The sequence below is a fragment of the Lepisma saccharinum genome, chromosome 11, assembly GCF_977018435.1.
Source record: "Lepisma saccharinum chromosome 11, izLepSacc3.1, whole genome shotgun sequence".
NCBI classification, from domain to species: Eukaryota; Metazoa; Arthropoda; class Insecta; order Zygentoma; family Lepismatidae; genus Lepisma; species Lepisma saccharinum.
The window spans coordinates 26094191-26109203 of NC_139239.1; the positions used below are offsets into that span (position 1 = coordinate 26094191).

Here is a 15013-nt window from a genome sequence, read left to right on the forward strand (position 1 = left end):
ACTTGCGGTTATGCACGGCAGTGCGGCGTCCGTATCGTCCTTATGAGCGGCCGCCCCTGCTGTTCGGTATTGTGCCACGTTAACGCGGTTACGTGAAGCCATCAGACACAAACGGCCAGGCATGTTGAGTGAGGGTGTACTCTTCATTCATGACAATGTAAGAGCCCACACGGCCCGCCAAACTCAACAGTTGCTGCAACGTTTCAGATGGGAAGTGTGAAACCACGCCTCATACATCCCGGACTTGGCCCCAGTGATAGTTTCCTTCTCCTTGGCGATTACGTGGAAAAATGGTGTGTGTGTGTGTAGCCTTCTTAGAATACATCATCAATTCATAGCATGTCGTACTGTTTTTTTATTTGTTGTTGTAACTTTTTTCTTCTGATCCTTCCACGTAAGTCCACTTTAGGCACAAAAAGGCTAATCGGGACTTTACAGTATAGTGAGATCCGAACCACTGTGCAATGTGCTTTCACCGGATATCGAACCCCTTGATTACAAGGCGACGGCGTTACCAGTACCACTAAGCATCGCTCATTAGGAAGCAATAACCATATAATATTTAGGTATATTTTATTTCAAAGCCGCAGTCACTATTCTGATTATTCTGGTGGTTAGAGTTACAGCATTGTTATACGCTTAGAAAAATTGACATGCCACGACTTCAGTTAAAACTATGTGCCCTTAAAATTAACTTCAAATATCGCAAAATTTTGTTGATTAATAAGAAAATAATGATCAAAGAACTCATTTAGAAACATAAAACTTGGAAGAGGGTGAGATATTCCCTTGCTTCCCCCTTCATTACAACACCAAATTTCGTAATGAACAGCAACACATTAACATGAACAATCAATTGTAACAAAAGCAAGCCCAAACAAACGGTACTAACATTTGGTAAAGCGACACCACGGAAACGCTGAACTACCCATTAATTAAATTAGCAACGGGATGGCATGAACAGAATCGCACGTGAATCTCTCGCTTCCATTTATATGCTGTAATTTCTATACTTACACGGTAAATTTGAATTGTATTATGCGAGTTGCTGCAAAATCCCTACGTTGTATCTGACACAGTCACAGGAACTGCCATAGCTTCACAGAAAGGTAAGTTCGACTAAAATAGCGTAATTTCCATCACGATAATAAACCAGGTGTGGGTAACTCGGCCTGTTTGTGCAAGAGGGCTCTGGTATGCACACGTGGATGTCAGAGCGAGCAAGGTTACAGTAGTGTTCTAAGCGGAGCGGAAAGGAGGGGAGGGAGGCCTTGAGGTGCATTGTGCAGGCGAGAAGCTCGCACAAAGCACTCGCTAGCCTCCACACGTGCTTAAGAGTTGCCCAAGCCTCTATTAGCCAGGCGAAAATGCGGTCTGAAATAATATGTAGATTTGAATTTTAAGCATCACAATTCACAAACCTATGGGAATTACAGGCAATAAAACGTGGATAAAGGTAGTTGAAAACACCATTTTTTTACTGGTAATTCCGATGTTTCTGTGGTTGAGATATCTACAACCCTGCCTTGCCTAGTCAACGCCTATCCAGGAACAATGTAACACACGCGCCAGGAGAACCGTACGTCCACAACCATTGGGAACCACAGTTGCACGTAATCAACACCGGTGGGCGGAACTCATACTCTCCCTGATGGCGTAGTGGTAACGTCGTTGCCTTGTAATTCTTCAAGGCTGTTCTATTCACATGTATTAGTCTAGGGGTTCGCAAAATTTGTGGACTCTAAACCAGCCTTCACGTGCCATATTTCCGTACGACACGCATGTACCAAATATATTTTGTAAATGTCCAAATTCGATTTGGTGGCATCGTTTTTAAAATAAAATAGTCAAGCTTCTATTGCTTTAAATTTTAAGATACTAAATCAGAATAAAATTACAGAACTGTGTAAGCAAAAAAATAGCTGTATGAGATAGGTACGTAATAGATAGGCATTGGTATGAGTTGTGAGTTTTTCTACACACAAAAACCTGTATGCATGTGTAATAGTTTGTTAGTGCAGCGTATATGTAGTAAAATCACACGTCTGTCGTAGGTTCAAATACCACCATCGGGAAACAGAAACTGTTCCCCTGACGACGAAAGAAAAGGAACTTTCTCGAAACGTAATGTTAGACATAGATATTATCGGCAGAAGCAACATTGCATAGTAATAAAGAACCACTGTCACTGACTTTCAGAGAGTTAATAACTGAAATATCTGAAATGTAGGAATGAAACTGTTACCGTCCTTAAAGGTCCTACTGCCATCAATCATTACATGCACTAAATATAATGGATCAAAAATAAAAGAAGTACTAAGGTGGGCCACATAAAATGTCAAGACACGCAGTGTGTGTCCGGTCATTCACTGACGATTCTTGAACCTCGTTTGCGTGAACAATGTGCATTAACATAGTGATGGATTTACTTACTACGATAACAACAAAACTTAAGAAGCTATGGGATTTCAGGAAAAACCTGAGCGCTTATATTATTAAATGCAACTTCTAAAAGAGAGTTTCTCATCACTTCCAAACCAACCCGTTCTTAAAATGTCACACTACTAGTTCTTATGCAACTCCCAGTTTATTATTGTTGTGCGACACCGCTCCGGTTTCACTTGATTCCATGATAATTCTTCACAATCTTCATGTGAAAAGTTCTGAAGTATTGATAATTATCATAATACTCCCTGTTTATGTTCGGCTTCAGATATTCTATCCCTTTACGTGTCCTAGAAGTATTGGGTCGCTTCACATAAAATGTCGGTTTTCGGCATGACAAACTGCGAGCACTAGTGGATTCTAGACCTCGCCAAACTGTAAGGGACAGGCAGTGGCATTGGATGTGTATTATTTCACAGTTTCCCGACACTTGCAAGGACTTGGAAAGACAAAAAAGCTGTATAAGTGGGTTCCCCAGGAGTTCACTGAACGGCACATGAAGGTCGCCTTTCTTTCTCTGCTCTCCCGGAACCGAAATGTTTTTCCACAGAGTAGTGACAAGTGACGAAAAATAGATAGTATACTATAATACTATCGTCGCTGCCCTGCACAATGGCTACATGCTGATGAGGACTACCATGCCGAAATCGACCCTTCATCCGAGGAAGAAAATGGTGACTGACTGCTGGTGTGCTGCTGGTATTATTCACTATTTGTTCTTGAAAAGTGGTGAAACAATTAATGCTGAGAAGTACTGCACCCAGCTGGAGGAAATGCATCAAAAATTACGAGTTAGACAGTCTAGATTGGTCAACAGAAATGAAGTTTTTAGTGCTTCACGTCAACGCGAGGCCACATGTGGCAAGAATAAAAGTGCAAAATCTACACAGCTTGCACTACGAGACTCTTTCACATCCACCATACTCACCAGATCTCTCTCTCGAACCGACCACCACTTGTTTAAGCATTTGAACCATTATTTGGCAGGGAAAATGTTCACCAATGAAGCTGTTGTCAACAACGCCTTTCAGGAGTTTCCTCAACTCCAGAACGTCGAACTTCAACGCAAATGGCACATACAGTGGGATCCATAAGTAATGCTCAAGACTATTTTCGTTGGTTTTTACCTTCATCCTACGTATTTTTACGTATACTGCTTCAGAGGTTGTAAGCAGATTGTTTGATGTTTTGCGACAGTTCTTGAAGCTCTCATTGCATAAAACAAAGGGAGTAAACGTGGTGATGGACAATCTGCTTGGTAATACTTATGGATCCCACTGTACTAGTAGCTCGTTGGGAGAAGTGTATTGCACCGAATAGTGTCTATTTTGATTAATAAAAGTTCCTTCACACCGAGTTACTGTTGTTTGAAGTTTCACTACCATATCCGACATTTCATGTGCAACAACATAATAAAAACTAACATTTATTATGGAAATATCACCCGGGATTTAGTAAAGTTGGCAACACTAGCAAATACAGGTGATGAATGGCTGGTACGAATCCTTTAATTAGCGCGCAACCTCGACACTAATTCTGCAATTGCGGTTACCTTTTCCAAGCGTTTGACTCAACAGAAAGCCTGCGCACGGCAATCCATGGGGTCTTGTAGTCGGGCTTACATGAGGACGAATGAACTCCCTAAGTGTTACTTGGGCAACACCAGGAGTAAAACAGATGCCGTAAATATATCTTCATTAAGTCGCGGATCTCAGAAGAAAATAAATTGTGGTTTCCGCCCAAAGTGACCTCGCGGCCATAAGACACATTCAAATTGATCCCGTTCCGACCATTTGTTATCCTAGGTCCCCTCCTGCCATCAGCGATTTCTTTATAGCTTACCCTAAAAGCCGCGATTTCATGCCGCTTTCTTTCTTCCAGACAGAATAGAGGAAGTTAGTAAATCATATAGATTACTAGATCTCGGATTTCTTGGTATATAAATAATTTTCTGCATGTTGTGACTGCTCTGTGTTATACCACAAATTAATGTTTCCTTCTTTTCTTGTAAATTTAAAATATATCCTTCATATCTGTGTTTCGTTAATGTACAATGTTCCACACCATGTTTTTTTTTATCTTACCATTATAAAAATTATATTATTTTATGTAAAACAAAAAAAGGTAAAGGTGTGCGTGCGCACACATGTCGTGAAGGCATATGAGGTGATGTGGAGGTATAGAGCTCCACATATTCTTGATCTCGGCCATGGTTGGAATAATCTGATCAACATCACGCCCGGTCACCTTTACCCCACATGGTTGCTCCCAGGTAGCCATTTAGAGCCGCGCAGAAACAGAGAAAGGACTGGACAAATTCCTGGTCCAGATCACCTACCCCGGGATCTGCCAACTGAGCTACAACGGCTCCCGTATTATTGCGTTGGTGCGAATGAAATGTCCGGCCCAGGTGTGTCATTGCCAAAGGCCAAAAAAATCAAAACTACAATACCTGGTTAATCAAAATAGTCACCGTCTGCAGCCACGCACTTTTGTCATCGCTCAGCCAACAATTGGATTCCATGGCGGAAGAAGTCTGGAGTCTGCGACGCAAAGATCTCCTCAACGGCATGTTGCACCGCCCGATCAACAGCGAAGGTCTTCCCTGTCAGGAAGTGATCGAGATGCCGGAAGAGATGGTAGTCAGTGGGAGAGAGGTTGGGAGAATATGCTGGATGAGGAAGGGTTTCATATTGCAACTCATGGAGAGCCTGCTCCATCCTTTGCGCGACATGTGAGCAAGCATTGTCGTGCAACATGAGGACACTATGTCTGTGGACCATTGCTGGATGCTTCCGGAGAAGTTTTCGGTGAATTTCATGGAGTTCAGCACTGTAACGATCTCCATTGATGGTTTCACCTCGCCTGAGCAAGACAAGATGGATCACACCCACCATAGACCACGATACCAGCAACAGCACCTTCCGTGGGTGGAGAGGTGGTTTCGGAGACCACCCTGGACGTTGATCACGATCCAACCATTGTCCTGATCGTTTACGATTGTCATAGCAGATCCATTTTTCATCTGAAGTGACAATCCGATGCAGGAAACCATCCCGGTTATTCCTTACACTCAGAGAACTGCACACCTCCAGACGGCAAGTCTTGTTGGCCGGTGTCAAATCATGTGGTACCCATGAGTCCAACTTTTTCACTTTACCGATCGCACGGAGCCGCCGAACGACAGTGGTATGGTGTATGCCTAAGTCGTCTGCAATGGCACGAACACTTTTCCGAGGGTCCGCTTCCACGGCGTTCCTGAGGAGCTCATCCGAACATGATGTTGGTCGATGGCCACGGGGTTCATTTTGCAATGCTGTGTCACCGGAACGAAATTTGACAAACCAGCAGCGAATGGTGCGTTCATTTACCACTCCTGGCCAAAATGCACTGTTAGTATTTTTGGTGGCTTGCTGAGCAGAATCTTCCAGATTGAATTCGTAAAGACAAATCACTCGCAATTGTGTGTTCTCCATGGTGCACTTTCAGACGACCCTGTTCAGCAACACACAGCCTCCTGACTGTCTGGGTGTTCCAGCCTGTTTCCTGGACGTATACAGAGTTTATGACGTTAGACCTGTGACCTCAGTTAATCCCTGTGTTGTGTTGTTGAGGTGAGTTTCCCACCAGACGTCAAAGCGGACATTTCATTCGCACCAACCCAATATTTATGTACATTTAAAAAAAATACTCGCTTAAAAATAGATAACAAAAATTGCGCGGATAGTGGCCTTTTAAGAAGAAAAACGCATAAAAATGCAAGATTGATTGATTGACTGGTTTGATTTATTTTAGTTCGCATTTCTACCACTGTTGGCTAATCGCGGTGATGAGGATGAGTGATGAACGGAAAGAAGAAAAACACCCATGCCCGGCCGGAATTTTGAACAAAGGCGAAAAGAAAACAAATAGAAAACCGGTCTCAACGCAGAATAGGTAAAACCGCTTCAAATTTCCATTCATAACTGCTTTAATCCGTTGTCTTCAACACTATCACACAGACAATACCTAGGACTAGGGTTGTGAACACGTAACGGGGCAACCAACCCTTCATATTGCCTTGCGTATATGTTCACTAAGACCTACAATTACTATCACAGTATCATATAGTTAGCACATACATAGCAGTTGATCATAGCTTAAATTAGGTTATCTCTATGAAGTTGGAACTACAAATATTCCGCGCCCTCCATACTTTTTTTATCTCTCGTGGGATAATAAGGGCGATAAAATGATACAGAAAGAATTTATGATCCCACACATTTTGAAACTTTACAGATATTTTGAGCTGAAAACTTGAGTTCGAAAAGACATTCAGGGTGGTCATTTTAGCAGTGGCGAAGCTCCTATGAGGCTTTTGAGGCTTAGCCTACCCAAAAATTGTTGAAATTAAAATGTTCTTGTACCCTGTAACAATCAAAGTTCGTTAAAACGAACTAAACTATGTAATCCGAACGTTTGGTTCCGCCGATCCTTCCAGATATCTCTGTCAGTCAGGCCAGAAAGAGAAGAGCGCGTTCGGTCCGAACTGTGAGGCTTTTGACGAAAAGCCTCGCGTTTAAAAGGCAGCTACAGCGTGAGCTCTGTGTAGGTGGAAGGGGAGGGTAAGGGGAGGGGACTGCCGATTCGCTGGGTAAAAGCGGCTAGCCTCAGAACCAACCTGTTGTGCTTCTATCTTCTTGTGCAAAGTGCGTCGTTCACGCGCTGCATTGTTGAATGTTAATTTACTTCAAGTGCATGCGTGCGTGTGTTTGTGTGTGTGTCACATCGTGTATTTATGTTATAAAAATACGAGGGCGGATTGAAAAGTTCGTGGCCTGAGTAGGAAGGAAGCTTTTAATTTTGAGTTTCATACATTAGTTGCATAGCTATATCCTTTGGTAGTCACTGTGTAAAATTTCATTTCATTTCATTGCTCTATTGTTTCAGGTGAGGACTTTTAGTAGGCAGAAGTGACGGAAATTTGTGACATTGAGAAAATAGAGCATCGCGCTGTCATTAAGTACCTGCATAAAAAGGGTTAAACACCACAGCAAATTCATACGGACATGGTAGAGACGCTTGGAGACTCCGTGCCCTCGTATTCCATGGTGAAAAAGTGGGTGGCTGAATTTAAGCGTGGAAGAAACAGCATTGAAGATGACCCCCGCAGTGGCAGGCCTGCAACGTCGACCACAACAGAAAATGTCAATAAAATTTGTGACCTGATTTTGAGTGACCGCAGAATCAAAATCCGCGAGATAGCCGAGACTGTGGGCATTTCCTATGAGCGAGCACGAAACATTATCGTGAACGATTTAGGGTTTTCTAAGGTGTCTGCGAGATGGGTACCCAAGTTGCTTTCAGTTGAACGCAAACGCACTCGACTCACCCTTTCCCGTGATTGTTTGGAACTGTTTGAAAGTGATCCGGAGGAGTTTCTTGGCAGATTTGTGACTATGGACGAGCCATGGGTGCACCATCATACACCGGAATCAAAACAACAATCAAAGCAATGGAAACGACAAGGATCTCCTACCCCAAAGAAAGCCAAACAGGTTTTGTCGGCAAACAAGGTTATGGCATCAATATTCTGGGATGCTAGGGGCGTTATCTTAATCGATTTCTTGGAAAAAGGAAAGACTATCGATTCTGAATACTACTGCACCCTGCTGCGACGTTTACGCGAGGAAATTAAAATTAAGAGGCCAGGAATGCTGCGAAGAAAGGTGTTGTTTCACCAGGATAATGCGCGCGTTCGCACGTCCCTTGCATCCATGGCAGAAATTCATTCCTGTCGGTTCGAACTGTTGCCGCACCCGTCCTATTCGCCTGATCTGGCCCCCTCGGACTTTCACCTGTTTGGAAACCTGAAAAAGTTTTTGGGGGTCAGCGATTTTCTTCGGATGAAGAGGTGAAAAGTGCTGTACTGGGGTATTTTGCAGACCTTGAGGAATCATTTTTTAAAAGTGGTATAGCAGCGTTACCGGAGAGGTGGCGTAAATGTATCTCCCTCGAGGGGGATTACGTGGAAAAATAAAACATAACTTATCCAAATATCTTATCGTTTTCTAGGTCAGGCCACGAACTTTTCAATCCACCCTCGTATAATACTGTGAAATTATGTGTTCAAAACTCTAAGAGGATTTGCAGTGAAATAAATGTAAGTGAACAAGACTTCGTGGCTCTCAGATGCTTAACCTATGAAATCTTGGACACACTGACTGCACAAATGGAAATACGTTTTGGAGATCTTGAAAAGATAAAATTTGTTGAATTGCTAGACCAAAATAGCTTTGGGCGATATAAACTACATTTTCCAGTGATGAAATTAAATAACCTTCTGTCCACATATCCATTTTTCAACAAAGAACGATTAGAAAATGATTTAAAAAATATCTATGCTGATAAAGAAAAGCATTTACCTCCTGCAGACCATCTAAAATTCATAGTTAGCAATGATCTTCAAACAATCTACAAAGAAGTAACACAACTTATCAAGTTGGTCTTGATGTTCCCTGTTACAACAGCTTCCTCCGAAAGAAGTATGAGCACCCTCAAGAGAGTAAAAAATTATCTCCGTAATTCAATGAAAAATGAAAGATTAGGTTCTCTCAGTACAATAGCCATTGAAAAAAACTGGTTAAAGAACTTTCTATTGATCAAGGCTTCAAGGAAAGCGTTATTGATACTTTTTGCAACCAACAAGAATCGACGCATGGACCTGCTGTATAAAAAAATATAAGCAGATTTTTCAGCCTACCCAGTATTTACGCCTTAGCTTCGCCACTGCATTTTAGTAGAATTTCTCTTATGAAGCTGGTCATGTAATCTATTATTCTTAGCTACCTCCACAGTGTTCTCACTGAAAACTGAGAGGCGATCGCTTAGTTTTAGACAAGAGGGGAGGAAACGTCATAAATTATGTTAATAGAAAATTTACTGTAAGGTTGAGCTTCTTCACTGTTCTACTGTATTTGTGTTATTTTGCGTCGCTTTTCTACATTTTAGCTAATACCATACCAACAATGATGATGATGATGGGATAAAAATGAGGAAGGGACAACCACTAAGAACATCCATGACCAGACCGGGACTCGAACCCGGAGCTTCGATGGTACGGTCATTCCCTATGCCCTGCAGGACATTCACAACACTGTGGGCCGTGGCTCACTTGGTCGTCAAAATTGTAATTGTCAAATTCTGTGACAGCAATTCTGCACGCGACAATATCTGCCGAGTGTTTCCAATTCTACTGCCAATTGGCATTCTACACAACAACTTTTTTATCACACACACGGGCGCACATGCGTGTGTATGTGCGTGCAGGCTCGAAAACAGAGTGCGTTAAGTGGGCGACTTCCAATCTCACCACCGACATTCCTAGGTTCGAATCCCATCCTGGGCGTCCTGTGTGAGTGCTCCTTCAGCAACGTCATCTTACCATCACTCGTTCTCATTGTGGCGATTAGGCAAAAGTAATGGAAAAGAGACGTAAAATAAGAAAAAAAATACAAATAGACACACATACGTGTACATGGAGTTAAATCCATGAAAAGCGACGCCAAAATGTAAAATTCTGAAATGTATTTAGGTCAGTCATGTTACGGCTTATTGAATGATTTATAATGCTTTTGTGTAAATATTTCTTACTGCTGTAATATTGTCAGCGCAAAAATTGCGTCCGTAACATTTCAATTCTGCTGTTAATTTAAAATAAGAACCCCTTCTACACGAACGTATCTAAAGGTAGAAGTTAACATTTTCTTCATTTTTGTCGCAATACAAGTACAGAACTAGCTTTCTTATTTTCACAGAACAGCCTCTGTGCGCCAACGTGAGAATTATTATCCAGCTTTCTCCTTCCAGAACTCAACAACCAAATGGTAGACCAATTCATTACATGAAAAAAATGGCCTTCTGCGGAAATCCGGCAGAAAGAATCATTTGTCGGTTACCAATTTCCACCGAGATTTTAGTATACAATCTATACGTTAACCCCCTTCTGAATTACCGTTGAAGCTAAATCTTCCAATGAGACGTGAGAAGTCGTTCCAATAGGTGGTAATGCCATTTCCATTTCAGGAAAACGCAGATGCCGACTTGACACCACATTCTACATAATTTGAAAGGGTGATTACTGCACGAAAATAAAATGCATGTTTTTTATGTTGCTGAAACGGTTACCACGATTCGTGTCCAATGTCGTACGTCACGCTCGGTAAGATTTACCTCCCTTCTTTTGCCTCTCATCTGCAATTCTGTACACCGACGTCGAGCCTTCTTTCCATCTTAACTTTCGAAAGCAATTTTCTTTGCGGCTTCAACCACTGCATTGGAAAACAGCGGGAAATATTAAAGTTAGGAAAGATGTCTTTTGGCCACGCGCCAGGGCTGTCCTTTCTGCTCTCAACTCTTTCCCCATAAATAACAGGAACCCCAAGTTTCAATCATAATTCACTTCAAACCGTTTTCTTTCTCTCCTTTGCTTGAAATCATTCGGGATGCACTGAAAGAGCCCAATCGCAATTGTATGCATGTGATAAAAGCATCCACACTGCAACTTGTCAATTTACAAGTACACACAAAGATCAATTGACGTCGCATGTAATTGAAAGTACTTAGGATCTTCATGGGAAATATTATTCGGTTTTATGCTTGCGAGAGGGTTTCTTGTATTATCGCATATTAAACTGTGCTTTCTTATTAAAATAAGTGAGGAAGGTAATGGTGATATATATCGTCGATGTTTTCACGAACTGGCGAATATGTCAACTCCCTTGCATCACGAACCGGCGAATGTGCAAAATTTGACATTTTGAGTTTTTGACGCTGTATATGTTGGAACAACTTGTACTTTGCTCTCACAAAGTTTCAAGTTTCTATTAAATATTGCTTAGGAGATAAAGATGGACAACGTTTTGACGAATATGAAAACTAGTATTGTGATAATTTCACGAACCGGCGAATATGGAATTCGCCGCTTCGTGGAGAAAAACATGATATCATTTTACAATCCATTCAGGATGTGTCAGTTCGACTACATTTTGCGTAACAGATGCCGCTGTAATGAAACGTTTTATATTTCATTTTTTTCATAAGAAATATAACCCATTTGTAAGATATCAGTTAACATGTAAGGCACAGTTGTTTGTGTTTCTATTTGAACAATGTACAGTCTATATTTTGAAACTTTCAATGAAATTGGCAATCATCTGGTTTACTTCTCGCAACTAAATTACTTCGAATGGTTTATAAAAGAAATGCCATATTTCTTTGATATTATTTTGAAGAATAGCCTTCTAGTGGTGTGGCTCGGTGTGTAATTATTCAGAAGATATGAATAAGGACGTGCTTGTGAAGTGGACTGATGGCAGTACTAACATCGTCAGAAGCCAAGAACTTACACTCCCCCATGGAATGAAGAAGTTGCAATATGGAGCGAAAGTAAAAATGTGGTGGGATCCTGAGAAAATTTATTATGAAGGTGTTGTGATTGGGATGGAAGACGATTCTGAAAGTGGTGATACAGGTGATGAACTTCCTCTGTCAGTGCCAAAGAAGAGCTCAGGTGGTGTGATCAATGACTCGAGTGCAGTAGTTAGTGACATTGACAGTTCTTCAGAAACGTTAGCGGATGATGAGGACAAGGATCCTGATTTTCTTATATCTTCCAGTGATAATGAATCGTCCGTACATTCCTCACCGAGGAATGTTCACGCTGTATGTAGTTCCTTGCATTGTGAAGAAGAAATATTTGCTGCATGCGTAACGTGTCAGGATTTGGTTTGTTACAATCACTTCATATTGGATTGCGCCGAGCACAACAGACGTGTTAGTGTACAAGAGAAAAACATCCCTCCGGGATCAAGCCACACAGATTTTAAAGTCGATGGTTCTCAAAAGGAGGATGTTACTCCAGTAAAGCGAAGGGTTTCCGAAAAGGAAAAAGTAAGAAAAAATGTAAAAGCCTGTCGTTCTTTGGGTTATGAGTATGTAAGTGAAAAGAGTCATCAAGTTTTTCCTTCTCGCAGATTGCTTCGTCCACGTTGTGAGTCACGGACATGCCAAACAAGAGGATTGAAGTGCAACGATTTTGATGTCAACACAAGAATGAAAGTTAATAATGCGTATTATAATTTAGGAAATGTTTCCCGACAACGAGAATGGTTGAGTAAGTTCATCGTTTCCAATGCTCCTGTAAGGTCAACGAAGTCAGAAGACAAAAAGAGGAAGGAAAGAACGCTTCATTATTTCTTACCAGATGACAATAACGTAAGACAAAGAGTATGTCGTAAAATGTTTCTTAACACACTTGCAATTGCTGAGAGACAAGTAAGGACAATGCTAATGAAGTTAAAGAACCAGTGCATGGTAGAAGAAGAAAAGAGAGGTGGACGTCAGACAACGTTAAAAGAAAGAGACGAAAAAATGCGTACAGATATTAAAAAGCACATAAATATGTTCCCTAGGATGGAATCTCATTTTTGCCGCAGAAGTTCTAGCCAACAGTACTTGTCGTCCAACTTGAGTATTGCAAAGATGTATGAACTATTCAAAAAACAATTTCCAAACAGCTCGGCATGTTACTCCTTATACAGATCAGTTTTTAAATGTATGAAGTTAAAATTTCGTTCTCCAAAAAAAGATCATTGTGGTTTGTGTGAGACGTACAACTCATTGAAATCAGCTAATTGTCTATCTAATCATTCTGACTTGATTGAAAAATATAACAGGCACATACAGGAAAAACAGAAGGTGAGGGAAATTAAAAGTGCGATGAAAGATACAGCTCTACAAAATCCACAGGAGTTCGTGGCTGCTTGCTTTGATATGGAGCAAGTCATAAATCTACCACAGAGCAAACGAACTGAACTGCATTACAAAAGAAAATTATCAGCCTATAATTTTTCAATTTATGAATTAGCTAGTAAAAACGGCCATTGCTACGTTTGGCACGAAGGATTAGCAAAAAAAGGTCCGAATGAAGTTGCAACAAACTTAAGAAAGTTTCTGCTGATGAAAGATGAACAAGGTGTAAAACAGGTAGCGTTCTTCGCCGATGGATGTGCATCTCAGAACAAAAATAGTATCCTGCCTTCTATGTTCGTTTATTTTTTAAACAATGAAGCACAAAACATCAACACCATACATGTTTTCTTCTTCGAAACGAGTCACGGACAAAGTGAAGGTGATGCTATTCACAGTACAATAGAAAACACACTTCGACGGAGTGAAGATATCTTCATCCCTGCCCAACTCATCCCGGTAATCAGGATGGCAAGAAAGAAACAACCATATGCTGTTCATGAGTTGCATACTAAAGACGTCTTAGATTGGAAACAATATTCGCAGTACCTGCGTATCCTAAAAGTTAGAACAACAAATGAGGGTCAACCCGTGGACTGGACAAAAGTCATGCAAATTCAAGTGCGCAAGGGTTGTCCCAATATATTTATAAAAACGTCGCATAACCTAAACACACACTCAAGTATATCACTTCCTAATCCACGCAGTGCTAAAGAGGACAATTTACCACCAAGGGCTTTTACTTCAAAGCCAAAACTACCTATGAAAAAATACCAGGACTTGCTGTCATTATGTCAAGGAGTAATACCAGTAATTTCTCATCCTGATTATAAAGACTTCTATGTCAGATTACCTCACTAATTGAACAACAATTTTGCGTTTATTAACTTTGTATTTGATAACAGACTAGTGTTGGTCAATGTATTACCATTTTGTTCCTTACATTTTATTTCCTGAATTTTATTATTCTCGAAATTTATTTGCGGGTACGTCTAGTGTTGTGTGAATTTCTCTGTTTCTCACTGTTACGTATTAAACTGTTATGGTGTATGTTATGATTGGCCTCATATTTAACTCTGTATAAATATCCAATAAATAAGTTGAAAGTTTTAGCCTTGAACTGTAAAATTCGCAGTTTTAGTGAAAATTACAATGACGAACCAAGCTAAAAATATTCCATTTTTTGTTTTTTTGTTTTCACGAACTGACGAATAGATTCAATGAAATCCTTTGTTCATTTATTGTTCATTAAAATTCTTTCTACGGTGTTCTTTCTCATGTGAACTACCTTCTCACACAGCATTTATTATTATCTCAAAATATAGTTTAGCTCGAATATGTTTTTCAATGATTCGCAAGTAACGCAAAATTGGCTACTTTCAACTTCGCTTTTCTCAAAATCAATATTTTGCACATTCGCCGGTTCGTGATGCAAGGGAGTTGACACATTCGCCAGTTCGTGAAAACATCGACGATATATAACCCATATCCACCTTTGAACACGCAACCTGCGATAGTACGTATATCAATGTTTAAGTAACACATACTGCAAGAAGCAATCACGACTGCATTTGGAATTAAATGAACAAAATCAATTCACGGAAATATTTATGATCTTCTCTTTAGGGTGATGCAATGGCATGTTAGGCCACAACAATCTTTCGCTGATGACATTGTCCTCCTACATGTGATGAATGGTTGAGCTAAAATTTCAACTGAGATATTCCAAAACTTGGAAGTTGATTTTTTTGCATGTGTTTATCCGTCGCTTTTCTTCCAC

General features: G+C 40.7%; 2 protein-coding genes across 5 annotated transcripts in view; one reads left to right on the forward strand and one right to left on the reverse strand.

Moving 5' to 3' along the window:
• The window catches only part of homer (protein), a 427795-nt gene that overhangs the window by 398078 nt on the left and 14704 nt on the right, over positions 1-15013 (reverse strand). The gene's annotated exons all lie outside the window — the stretch shown is intronic.
• The window catches only part of LOC145994686 (uncharacterized), a 48733-nt gene continuing 34657 nt past the window's right edge, over positions 938-15013 (forward strand). Inside the window, exon 1 of the mRNA XM_083130838.1 lies at positions 938-1109. The gene's annotated coding sequence lies outside the window, so the exon portion shown is untranslated. The remainder of the gene's footprint in view (positions 1110-15013) is intronic.